General features: G+C 39.5%; 1 protein-coding gene across 1 annotated transcript in view; it reads right to left on the reverse strand.

Annotated features, from left to right (window-relative positions):
- Positions 1-10,242, reverse strand: part of LOC140188391 (phospholipid-transporting ATPase ABCA1-like) — a 210,820-nt gene extending 200,578 nt beyond the window's left edge. The window contains exon 1 of the mRNA XM_072244622.1: positions 10,175-10,242. The gene's annotated coding sequence lies outside the window, so the exon portion shown is untranslated. The remainder of the gene's footprint in view (positions 1-10,174) is intronic.
- Between the last annotated feature and the right edge of the window lie 1,631 nt (positions 10,243-11,873).

Consider the following 11,873-nt stretch of genomic DNA (forward strand, 5'->3'; position numbering starts at 1 on the left):
ACCAGTACAAAAAGTGTGCTTTAAACGATGTTACTAAGTTTATGCTGTTTATTGATTGTCCTGACCCTTTCAGCTAAAGACATATTGTAGCAAAATAAATGACCAGTTCATATTGTTTTAAGTTGGGAACTTCCCACTGGTCTTTATAAATACCATGGAATCTTTGAAATTCACATGAACCACCAAAAGACAGGGATTTAGTTCAGTCTCACAACTGAAGCACAGTTTTTACAACAATGTCAAACACAGAAAACTTTATTTCAGCATATCCCCACCTTGTGAATTATGCACCAACCTGTTTCCTTACAATCGTTTATAGCTCCCTATTTAAATTTGATGGAGAGGGGAAAATATATCAACATGACAGCTGAGTGTCTATTTAAACAATCTATATTGCCTCCAAACCGTTACACTAGGATCCCAAGAACAATCACTAATGTACAGACAACTCAATTTTATGTATTCTTAAATTTCTTATTCACAGGTTTGTTCTGTTTGTATTTTTTAAATTGGCCTTGAAGGTTTAGAAGAATCATTTTGGCAGTGGGTATAATATTGATGGATAAATCCCAATCAGAATACCCAGAATTATTAGAGTGAATGAAGAAATATGTTCAATGAATTGACATTACAAGTTTAGGTACTAAGGTTTTACACTGCTCAATGGCCACTTGACACATTATAGAAAAGCAGACGGTTGCACTGCAGATTAGCGCAAGCCCACACAGAGAAGTATTCTGCTATGTTCCACAGTTATGCTGTAATGGGAGGTGAATTCTGTTAATATTTTCTACCAATATACTCACCCCAACTCTCTCTCTCACACCTTCTATCATTAACTTTACTTGGACCAGGTACTTTACCGCTTTAGCAGGACATTCCACCTAATTATACCTCTTGTTGGTCAAGATCAACATGTATAGTCCTTCAGGGTCAATGACAAGGACACCCCACACTACCACATCCAATCACATCTCCAACAATATTATCTCAGCTCAGTGACGATTAAAAACAAATAGGAATTTGAAGCCACATTTTCTTGTTTGTAGGGCTCATTAACCTGCCAACCAGCAAACCCTCTGACACAAATGTAAAAACTTCATAAAGTAGGCACATAGTCAGAAAGCTGAATCATGTGCATAGCTTTGGTGCTGCTGCAACAGTGTTGTAATACTAGAGACACAAACCAAATTATATCCTGGTTAAAGGCAGCACTACAGGTCCCTCAAGCTATAATTAGCCCAAGATCTACAAGTCACAACGACATTATGTCTGCTGTAGATTATCAAGTGGCAACCACAATAGTCTTAATCTGCCTCTGCAACATTTTCAGTCCCTCAAGTACATATTGTTGTTGCTCTACCTGTGTTTTACCCTTGACGACAAGGATTTCAATCTCCCACTGCAATCTTGAACTCTCTTTGCAGCCTCTTTTGGTCTCAATCACTCACCTCTGGCAAAAATCTTTCCAAAATCTAATCATTGATTATCACTGAACTCCTGTCTTAGATTTTGCACCTAAACAAAGCTTGCCAGAGTGTAATGCTTCACAAGTGACCCGAAGTAATGTGCTGTGGAAAAAGTGTGAACAGTTGATGAAGGTATGCATTCATATTTGAGGTGGTCATCCAAAGTATGCAATTTGAGAGTTGGCTCTTTTAAATGCTGTGATTTTCAGGGAAAATCGAGCAAGTAAATAAGAATTAATAAGGTTTAAAACCTCATTGCTGACATTTGGGGGCTTAACACTGAAAAGATGGTGCAAAGGTAAATAAAATCCCACAGAAAAGTTAGGAGACAAATTTTCTCAATAAGTGCTATGACAACCACAAATATGAAGCAAAGGCTAAATTCAAAGGTAAACTAACTTTTTAAATCACACACCACTTTTATTTGTGCTAATGTCAGGGGGTATGGGGAAAGAAGTGAGGAGTGCAGAAAGAATGATGCTGGGCAGGGTTAAAGTTTGACTTCAGATTCTAGAGCGAGGGGAAAGTATGAAAGGTTCTGATGAAGAGTCTCAGCCCAAAACGTTGACTGTTTACTCTTCTCCATAGATGCTGCCTGGCCTGCTGAGATCATCCAGCATTTTCTGTGTGCTGCGGGGGAAAAGTAGAGTTCATTAAGAAGGATGTCTCAGGATCAACGTATAGAATTCAACCAGCAAGGTGAGGGGTGGAGATTTCAACCCAGCACAGAATTAGTGAAAACATGGTCGCACCAATGAAGATCCCTCCCATTACCAATACCTCTTCCCTCACAGTGCTCCAGATGGAATACAGCAAGGGAAGTCACTCTTTTCCATGTAAAAATCACTTAGAAATGGCACAAAAATTGAATAAACTATTTTCCCTTCTCCATCAAATTTAAATGGGGAGCTGTAAATGATTGAATAAAGATTGACTGACTTGGATCTGGAGCTGGCCAAAGGAACTACTGGAACAACACAGTGATTTGTTTCCACATTATGCAATAAAAACTAATGTTTGGTAACTGAGTTTGGTGAAATGAGAAACTTGAGGGGGAAATAGTGAAGATAGACGTGAGGTTAACTATGACTGTTCATTGAGATTTATCAAGTTTACAGTCTTCTCTCAAAATGCTAAGATACAGTATCTATGTCCCCAACTGGTGGGGACAAATAATTGCTTACAAATCATTGTTCTCTCGTTTCATGCCCCTCTAGGACATATTGGTCTGTTTACCTAAATGTCTATAGTTGAAACAACTTGGTGCTCTGCCATAGTATAATTTCCAATCCACAACAGACAATGATACCAAAAAGGTTGCTTGCTAATTCAATAGAGAGGTGCTGATTTTTGGCTCCTTTTCTAGCTGAGGTCCAAGGAAGAATGTAGCATATACCAACCCAAAGATTATAAGGCACACCGAACTGAAACCAGTCTGCATTTAGAACAGATGGTGTAAAAAAAAATTTGTAACACTCATAGCTAAAATCCATTGTTTATTTTTAAAACTTTTCTTGCTTTAAGTGTAGGATCTGTGATACAGCTCTACTCACACTAGAGAGAGCTTAGAAGGAACTACTTGTACCTCCCAGAAACTAGCTGTTTTCCCTCCACAGGAACCACCAGCACCAACACTTACAGCACAGCGGTAAACTCACTCTTGCCCCCTTTACCAAATCCCCAAACCACCTCCATCAGAAATGGTCAATTTTCCAGCAAGCTAGCAAATAGCCAATTAGATCAATCTGGGATTTTGTGTTGGGGGGGGTGGAGGGAGTGGGAGTAGGGAAATAAAACACTGGTAAACTCAATTCTTCATGATCTATGACAGAATGCATTAATGACACCTTCCTTTAAACCTGCTGCTGACTAATAACTTTAGAATCTGAGGTAGGGGGTAAAATACATGATTCATCAGAAAGATGGCCTAACAATTACAGACAAGCTGCACTGGGAGGAGTAACAACAATAATTGGTGACAATAAGTTCTGCCTGTGCTGCAAATGCATATAATACCCTTGTCCACTATAACGTCTGCTTACTCGCTTCTTACCATATTCCACCTTGGAGGAGATGTGAAGGCACATCAAGCCGAGCAATGGATGCCAGATTGGAGGAGAGCATTGGAAGGGAAAGAGGCCCATTTAAAGAGTATCATGAGATCACGCATTGTTATCTATATGCACACATTTCCAGATACATGTGTGTGCCGGATCTGTACAACAGAACCTGACCTTCAGTCATCTTGGAATTGAACCAAAACCTCACACTATCATCCCTGTGATAGTTGGGGTGCAACAAACACCTCACGTTAAACAAATTCACACAAAAACACCTACTACTCAACAAATTATTAGATAGAAGGAAGTAATGTCTGCTTTTTACTTGAACATTGAATATTTATTGTACAGTATTATAACTTAAACTTTAGAATATACATTAATATTTAAAAACATCTCAGCAGCAACCTGAATAAAAATAATAGCTTTATTAGCTTTAATAGCTTTATTTTATTCAGTAAAATTGCATCTTGAATAAAAAAAGCCAAGGAAAACTTTTGAAGGTGTCTGGGGTACTTTATGTCCATTGAGCTCCATTTCCCCACATACCAGATTTTATGGGCTAGCTTTACACGAGGATACTACAGCAGAAGGAGATGCCAGTAAATTTTCCCTTTCCGTACATACAGTATTTGGGTCATATCATACACTTAGTTTTTTTTAAAAAAAAAGAGTACAACGTAATTTTCAGAGAACCAGAAGGCCAGGCAGCATCTATAGAAAACAGTACAGTCGACGTTTCGGGCCAAGACCCTTCAGTAGGACAAACTGTTGGCCGGAAACGACGACTATACATCTTTTCCACAGATGCTGGCTGATCTACTGAGTTCCTCCAGCATTTTGTGTGAGAACAGCTGAGAGTTGGGATCAGAGGTGGAGAGGGTTAGCAGCTTTAAATTCCTCGGTATTATCATTTCAGAGGACCTGTCGTGGGTCCAGCATGCAAGTGCCATTATGAAGAAAGCATAGCAGCAGCTCTAGTTTCCTGAGAAGTTTGTGAAGATTCAGCATGTCAATTAAAACTTTGGCAAACTTCTATAGATGTGTGGTGGAGAGTATATTGACTGGATGCATCAAGGCCTGGTGTGGAAACACCAATGCCCCTGAATGTAAAATCCTACAAACAGTAGTGGGTATAGCCCAGTCCATCACAGGTAAAGGCCTCCCCACCATTGAGCACATCTACATGGAGCATTGTCGCAGAAAAGCAGCATTTATCATCAAGGACCCCCACCATTTGGGCCATGCTCTCTTCTGGCTGCTGCCATCAGGAAGGTGGTACAGGAGCCTTAGGACCCACACCACCAGGTTCAGAAACTGTTATTATCCATCAGCCATCAGACACTTCAACCAAAGACGGTCACCTCTCAATTTCACTCACTCAATCACCAAGTGGACTCACTTTCACAGACTCTTCATCTCATGTTCTCCATATTTATTGCCCATCTATTTTTTTCCTCTTTCTTTCTGTATTTGCATACTGGTTGTTTGTCCATCCTGTTAGGTGTGGTCTTTCATTGATTCTATTGTGTTTCTTGTATTTACTATGATTACATGCAAGAAAATTAATCTTAGGATTATATCTACTTTGATAATAAATTCACTTTGAACTTTTTTCCCCCTCTGACCCTTCCCTCACTGCATTCTTACATTGCTCTCTTAAACATCAGTGCCAGTCAATAAGAGAAACCCAGTGCCGTTTCACCTCACTCCTCTGAATTCAATACACATCCTTTTCCCTACATTAAATTGAAATTGGGACTCGCAGTACCATTGGTAATATACTACTGCCTCAACTGCCTTCTAACAATATTTTCCCTTATATGAACAAGATACATTGTTTTAAAAAACAAGTTTTGTGACACTTAAATTATTATTTCCGATTCACTTGATCTTCTCTAGCAGACTCTAGCTTTGATGTTTGCCGTATACTTAATTCAGAAACCAAAGTGAAATCTATTGGCTAGATTCAAGTGTTCTTTCCTCTCTGGAGCTCCAAGCTTCTCACCATCTGGGTCTCACCATTTGAAACCCAAATGTTCAGTTCTGACAAAAGATCACTGGCACATCAACTTTTCTACATCACAGAAGCTGAATTTATACTTCAGATTTCAATATTGCTTTTCTATAGACAGCTACATACACAAAAAATGCTGGTGAACGCAGCAGGTCAGGCAGCATCTATATAAAAGGTACAGTCGATGTTTCGAGCCGAGACCCTTCATCTATAGGCAGCTGTCAGTTTTATGCCTAATCATTGTTTAATCTATGTTTAAGAAATTTTCTTTTACTTGCCAAGTCAAATTGCCTGAGAGGAACTTCGCTTCAAAGCTTTCAAAGAGCAAACACAATGCCTGTGGAGGAAGCATTAGATACACTAAAAGAAAGAATTTCACTTGGAACTTGTGAAGCTCAGTTATTCATTGGGTTTACCAGCTCAGCCATTAGGGAAACTATTACTGATGTATATTACATAGTCATGTATCATATTTAAACAGAAGTATCATTAAACAAACAATCATTTCACCATTTCTAGCCACTGATAGAAACCCACGTAGACTCAAGGGCAGCCAATTATAACTATTCAGACCCATTCTGCCATCCTAGATAGATCCTGATCTGTACCTTAACTCTTTTATAAAAACCTGGTTCCATATTGCAAAGAGCGATCGATGAAAATCTAAGTGCTAGAAATCAGGACTGTGCAACAGGTCAAGTTGCATTCATGGAATGAAAAACAGAGTCAGCAGTTGAAGTCAAGGACTCCTTGTCAGAACTGGAAAAGGGAAAACAAGTTTGTTTTTTTTTAAATTGTAGAGAGACTAAGGAAGTGATGCACTGGAGAAGGGGAATATCCTATACACCAGGGCTCCCATGGTGATAAGCTGTTGATATAGATCCATTAACCTTTGCACTATTTGTCCTTTACAAACATCATATACAACTGTCAAACATATTGTTGATAGTTTAATTACCTATTATGGGAAATTGGCTCACTACCATCAGCTGCCAACACTCTACCCGATGCCAGCACTCCCATACCACTGAACTTCTTGGCGAATTAAATATATTAAGTCAGGTAAAGCATGGTCAAGATGGAAGGTCAAGCTCACCCTCAAGCAGCTCCAAGTCAGTTGCACAGCATATGGCAGATCAGAGTAAAATTTCTCTAAAGAGACCCAAGGGGAATGTTGAGAATAGACACAAAGTGGGCTAATGCTTTTCAGCACCTAGCGCTCCCAGGACAGACATTCTATGAATTTTATACTCAGTAAATCTCACACCCATTATTCTGTGCCCTTTCTCTGCTCCTGGAAGATTGATGCCAAGTAAGATAAGAGTGTAGGATGGAGATGAGACACAAGACATAAGAGCAGAATTAGCCCATTCAGCCCATCTGCCATTCCTTCACAACTGATCCCAGGTCCCCCTCAACCCCATACACCTGCCTTCTTACCATAACCTTTGATGCCTAGACCAATCAGGAAGCTATCAATTTTCACCATCTTGGCCTCCACAGCTGTCTGCGGCAGAGCATTCCACAGATTCACTACTCTCCGGCTAAAAAAATTCCTCCTTACTTCTGTTCCAAACGGTCGCCCCTCAATTTTGAGGCTGTGCCCTCTAGTTCTGGACAACTCCACCATAGGAAACATCATTTCCACATCCACCTTATTTAGTCCTTTCAACATTCAGTAGGTTTCAATGAGATCCCCCGCATTTTTCTAAATTCCAGTGAGTACAGGCCCAAAGCTGCCAAATGCTCCTATGTTAACCCCTTCATTCCTGGAATCATCGTCATGAACCTCCACTGGACTCTCTCCAATGACAGCACATCCTTTCTGAGAAATGGGGCTGAAATCTGTTGACAATACTCTAAGTGCGGTCTTATAAAGCCTCTGCATTATCTCCTTGCTGTTATATTCTCATCCCCTTGAAATGAATGCCAACATTACATTTGCCTTCTTTAGCACAGACTCAACCTGTAAATTAACCTTCTGGGAGCCTTGCACAAGGACACCCAAGTCCCTTTGCACCTTTGAATTTTCTCCCCATTTATACAATAGTCCACACTTTTGTTCCTTTTACCAAAATGCATTATTATACATGTCCCAACACTGTATTTCATCTGCCACTTTTTTGCCCATTCTTCCAAATTATCTAAGTCCTTCTGCAATCACATTGCTTCCTCAGCACTACCTATCCCTCCACCTATATTCATATTATCTGCAAACTTTGCCACAAAGCCATCAATTCCATTATCTAAATCACTGACAATGTGAAAAGTAGCAGTCTCAATACTGACCCTCGAGGAACACAACTAGTCACTAGCAGCCAACTAGAAAAGGCCCATTTATTCCCACTCACTGCTTCCTGCCCGTCAGCCATTTCTCTATCCATGCCAGTATCTTTCCTGTAATGCCATAGGGTTTTATCTTGTTTAGCAGCCTCATGTGTGGCACCTTATTAAATGCCTTCTGAAACTCCTAGTAAATGACATCCACTGCCTCTCCTTTGCTTGTGGAGATGGAAGATTAGAATTGAAATGTCACCTTTCGGATGGAGATATAATATATTCACCATTATAGTCTAACTTGGGTATGAACTCAGGTCATTGGAGTTAAAGGTCAATGCCCCACCCACCAAATCAGTCATCTCCCAGTTGATTTATTTTAATTTATAAATTAAATTCATTGCAGTAGATATGCCCTATTATTATATTTAGAAAATATACCATATTTAGAAAATTGAGAGCATGTAGTAAACATTATGTTAAATATACATTGACATAGGATATCATTACTGTATATAGTTGCCTATCATTTAGTTGAGCCGGTCACTCCCTCATAAATACACAAGTGTTTTGATCCACCTGCAGTGAGCTTCCTGCAGAGAGTTATATCATTCTGAAATCCAACTAAAGTGAAGACTGGTGCTTCTAGGAAGTAACAATAATAGAATAAAGCACCTAATACCAGAGGTTTTGTTTTTAAAATTGTTCATAACAAAACCACAAAATCACTGAAGGGGCATGCTCCAGCAGTTACCCACTACCTTAGAGGTCTAAGAATCATAGAACTGTTGTGGCATGAAAGGATGCCAGTCAGTCACTCAGTCAGCATTGACTGTGCAAAATCCATCCAAGTAGTTTCACTCCCCTGCAGATTTCCTTTCAGATACTTATCTAGCAGCAATTTAACCTGACTACACCAATAGACCTAGCAGCAATTTAACCTGACTACACCAATAGACCTGGCAACATATTCCAGATCTAGCCACTCACCGTGCAAAAACATAACATTCTCATGTCACTTTGAGTTCTTTAGCCATCGACTTCATAGTATATGACCTAGTATTTGACTGCACATCCCTGGAATCATTATAGTAAATCTAATTTCCAACCCTTTTGAAATCTTCACTCTTTTAGGAAAGTGTAGTACCCACAACTTGACAGAGCGCTCCAGAAGTTTTGTGCATCATGATTTTCTTATATTTTTTTTCTTCATCCCTCTACAGTATTTATAAAGCTCATGATTCTATCTGCTTTTTTTAAACCGCTCTCTGAAACCTGCCCACACCCTCAACTATGCACGAATACTTATTTTGATTCTTCCTATCAAAATGAAATACTGTACCTAATTTCTCAGTATTAAACCTCATCAGGTACCTTGTAAAAGTGAACCTGGAGTCCCTTTCATCTAGTACTTTGCCATATAAATATCATGTGTAGCCCAGGCAGAGAAATGAGAAAATATCATAGTCAGACAATATCTTCAGTAGAAACTGTAAACAGGCATTTCCCAGCAAAGAACACTGTATAATATTCAGAAACAGACTTAGCTGTTGATCAGATTTTATCTCAGGGTCAATGGAGCCAAATGGATTCCCCCATCGATTACTGAAATAATATCAGTAACTCCTTAACAAATGAATTTGAACTGGAACCCATATTCTAAACATACCTATTACACTGCTGACACAAACCTGAATGTTATGTTAATAACCCTTATTTAAAGACCAGACACCAATTACTACTTTGCAATTAAGACTTAATTGCATCAGACAGCAGCTTAAATAACTGAGCCACAAAAGCAATCTCTAAAAAAACATGTACCTATAGTTATACATACAATTAGAAACTTTTAAAAGATATACAAAGCAAAATTATTTTATGTTTGGGAAGGTAAACATATTCTACACCTATAACCAAATATTACAATTATAATGTAAATTGAACATAACAATTTAAATTGAATTTTTAAAATACAGATCCTTATTATAAGTCTAACATTTTAAACTACATATTTCTATATGCATTGTTAGGAAATGAACGACCTTAACACCAAGAATCTGTAATATTGATTGAACAAAATTCATTACCCTTAATAACGAATTACACGCGAAGTTCACATTTTGGCAATAAGATACAAATTAAAAGAATAATTTAATGCATAAACAACCTGAAGTACAAGGACAAATCGCCTGCAAGTACATGCGGCTGTAATAAAATCTAATGCAACAGCATATGAGGCAAGCAGGAGCGTGACAGCATCACTCTCCAGCGCTTCCTGCGTATCGTATCGATAATTTATACGCAGGTTCCATTTCAACATTATCAAACTATTGTCAGCATATAATTTATACCTTTCTCAGCATGTCACCGTCTCCAACCCCATGTTGCCTGTTCTTGAGGTATGTCACTCTATTCTTTGCCTTCTCTCTTCAGCAGCTACCGCTGCCGCTGCCCAGGGCCCGCCCACCACCGCATTCTCATTGGTTCAATCTGGGAACCCTCCCGTCAATACTCGCTCAACTATTGGACGATGACTCCGTCAATAATCGACTACCGGCAAACACTCTAATTACTGGTTGGACAACGTGAGAACCACAGTGCGGACAATCCATGGGAAGAATCGTGGAGGGTGTAGTCTCAGATTTAGTGGAGCTGTTTAAAGAGAAAAATTGCTCAAATCCAGATTGTTTCTTAATGCTTTATGTATGCTTAATTTATTTACGGGATGCAAGTGTTGTGGTTAAGGCCAGAATACATTGCTCTTCCTGAAAAGCCCTAGCAAAGCTGGTGGTGAGCTGCTTTGAACGTTGGAGTCTTCATGGTGAGGTATTCCCATAATGTTGTTGGGGATTGAGTTCCAAGATTTAACTCAGTGATGATGAAGCAAGTATTGTATATCCAAGTCAGGATGGTATGGTAACGCAGAGGGTCATGTAGCTGCTGCGTTTTCTCTATTGAGTAACTGCAGTATAAATAGTATAGACGGTATAATAGCAACTTTGTCCTGCTTTTAGTGACAGAACTTTTTTTTTGCATATATATAGCTGCCAGTTTTATAACTTCACTGGAACAATCTAGCTACAGATATGGTTAGATTGTGATTAAGGCTGGGATGGTGACTGTATTTACTGTATCTAGTGCTGTCAGGTTTTCTTGTGTATCAAGTGGAGTGAATCAAACTGCCTGAATATATCATTATAATGGTGGAGACCTCACAGAAAACTGATGTGGGTCATTCAGACAGTATTTCTGACTGGAAATGTTTGCAACTGCTGCAGGCTATTGCATATATATGCTGGGATCCACTATAGCTGTGGATAGGGATATTCATGGAGCCATTTGACCCTATTAGCAGTTTAATTTCTCACTACAGTTCATGAACAGCTTTGTCCTGGTTGCCTGAATGTGAGATTACTTGGCTCCATCTATTGCATACCACTCTAGGTTTTTACCATTCGTGTATCCTTTACAGATATGATTAAGTGCTGCTCCCAGGATTCCCTCCTACACTCCACAAAGAATCTGATTTGATTTTCTGGATCAAATGTAATGATAAAGCAAACAAAAAGCTTCAACACCTTGGACTGAATACATCCTTGTGCAACCAGATCCTCAATTTCCTCACTTGCAGGCCCCAGTCAGTTCGGATTGGCAACATCTCCTCCACAATCTCCATCAGCACACATGCACCACAAAGGTTGTGTGCTTAGCCCCCTGCTCTACTCGCTTTACACTTGCAACTGTGTGGCTATGCACAGCTCTAATACCATTTTCAAGTTTGCTGACAACACCACTGAATCAAAGGTGGTGACGAATCGGCGTATAGAGGGGAGATTGAAAGTCTGACTGAGTGGTATCACGACAACAATGTCAGCAAGGCCAAGGAATTGATTATTGACTTCAGAAGGAGGAGACCAGAGGACCAGGAGCCCATCCTCATTGGGAGATCAGAGGTGGAGGGGGTCAGAAACCCTAAATTTCTCTGTGTTATCATTTCAGAGGGCCTGTCCAATGTGAAAGTGCAATTATGAAAAAAGCATGGCTGTGCCT

The sequence above is a fragment of the Mobula birostris genome, chromosome 26, assembly GCF_030028105.1.
Source record: "Mobula birostris isolate sMobBir1 chromosome 26, sMobBir1.hap1, whole genome shotgun sequence".
Taxonomy (NCBI): Eukaryota; Metazoa; Chordata; class Chondrichthyes; order Myliobatiformes; family Myliobatidae; genus Mobula; species Mobula birostris.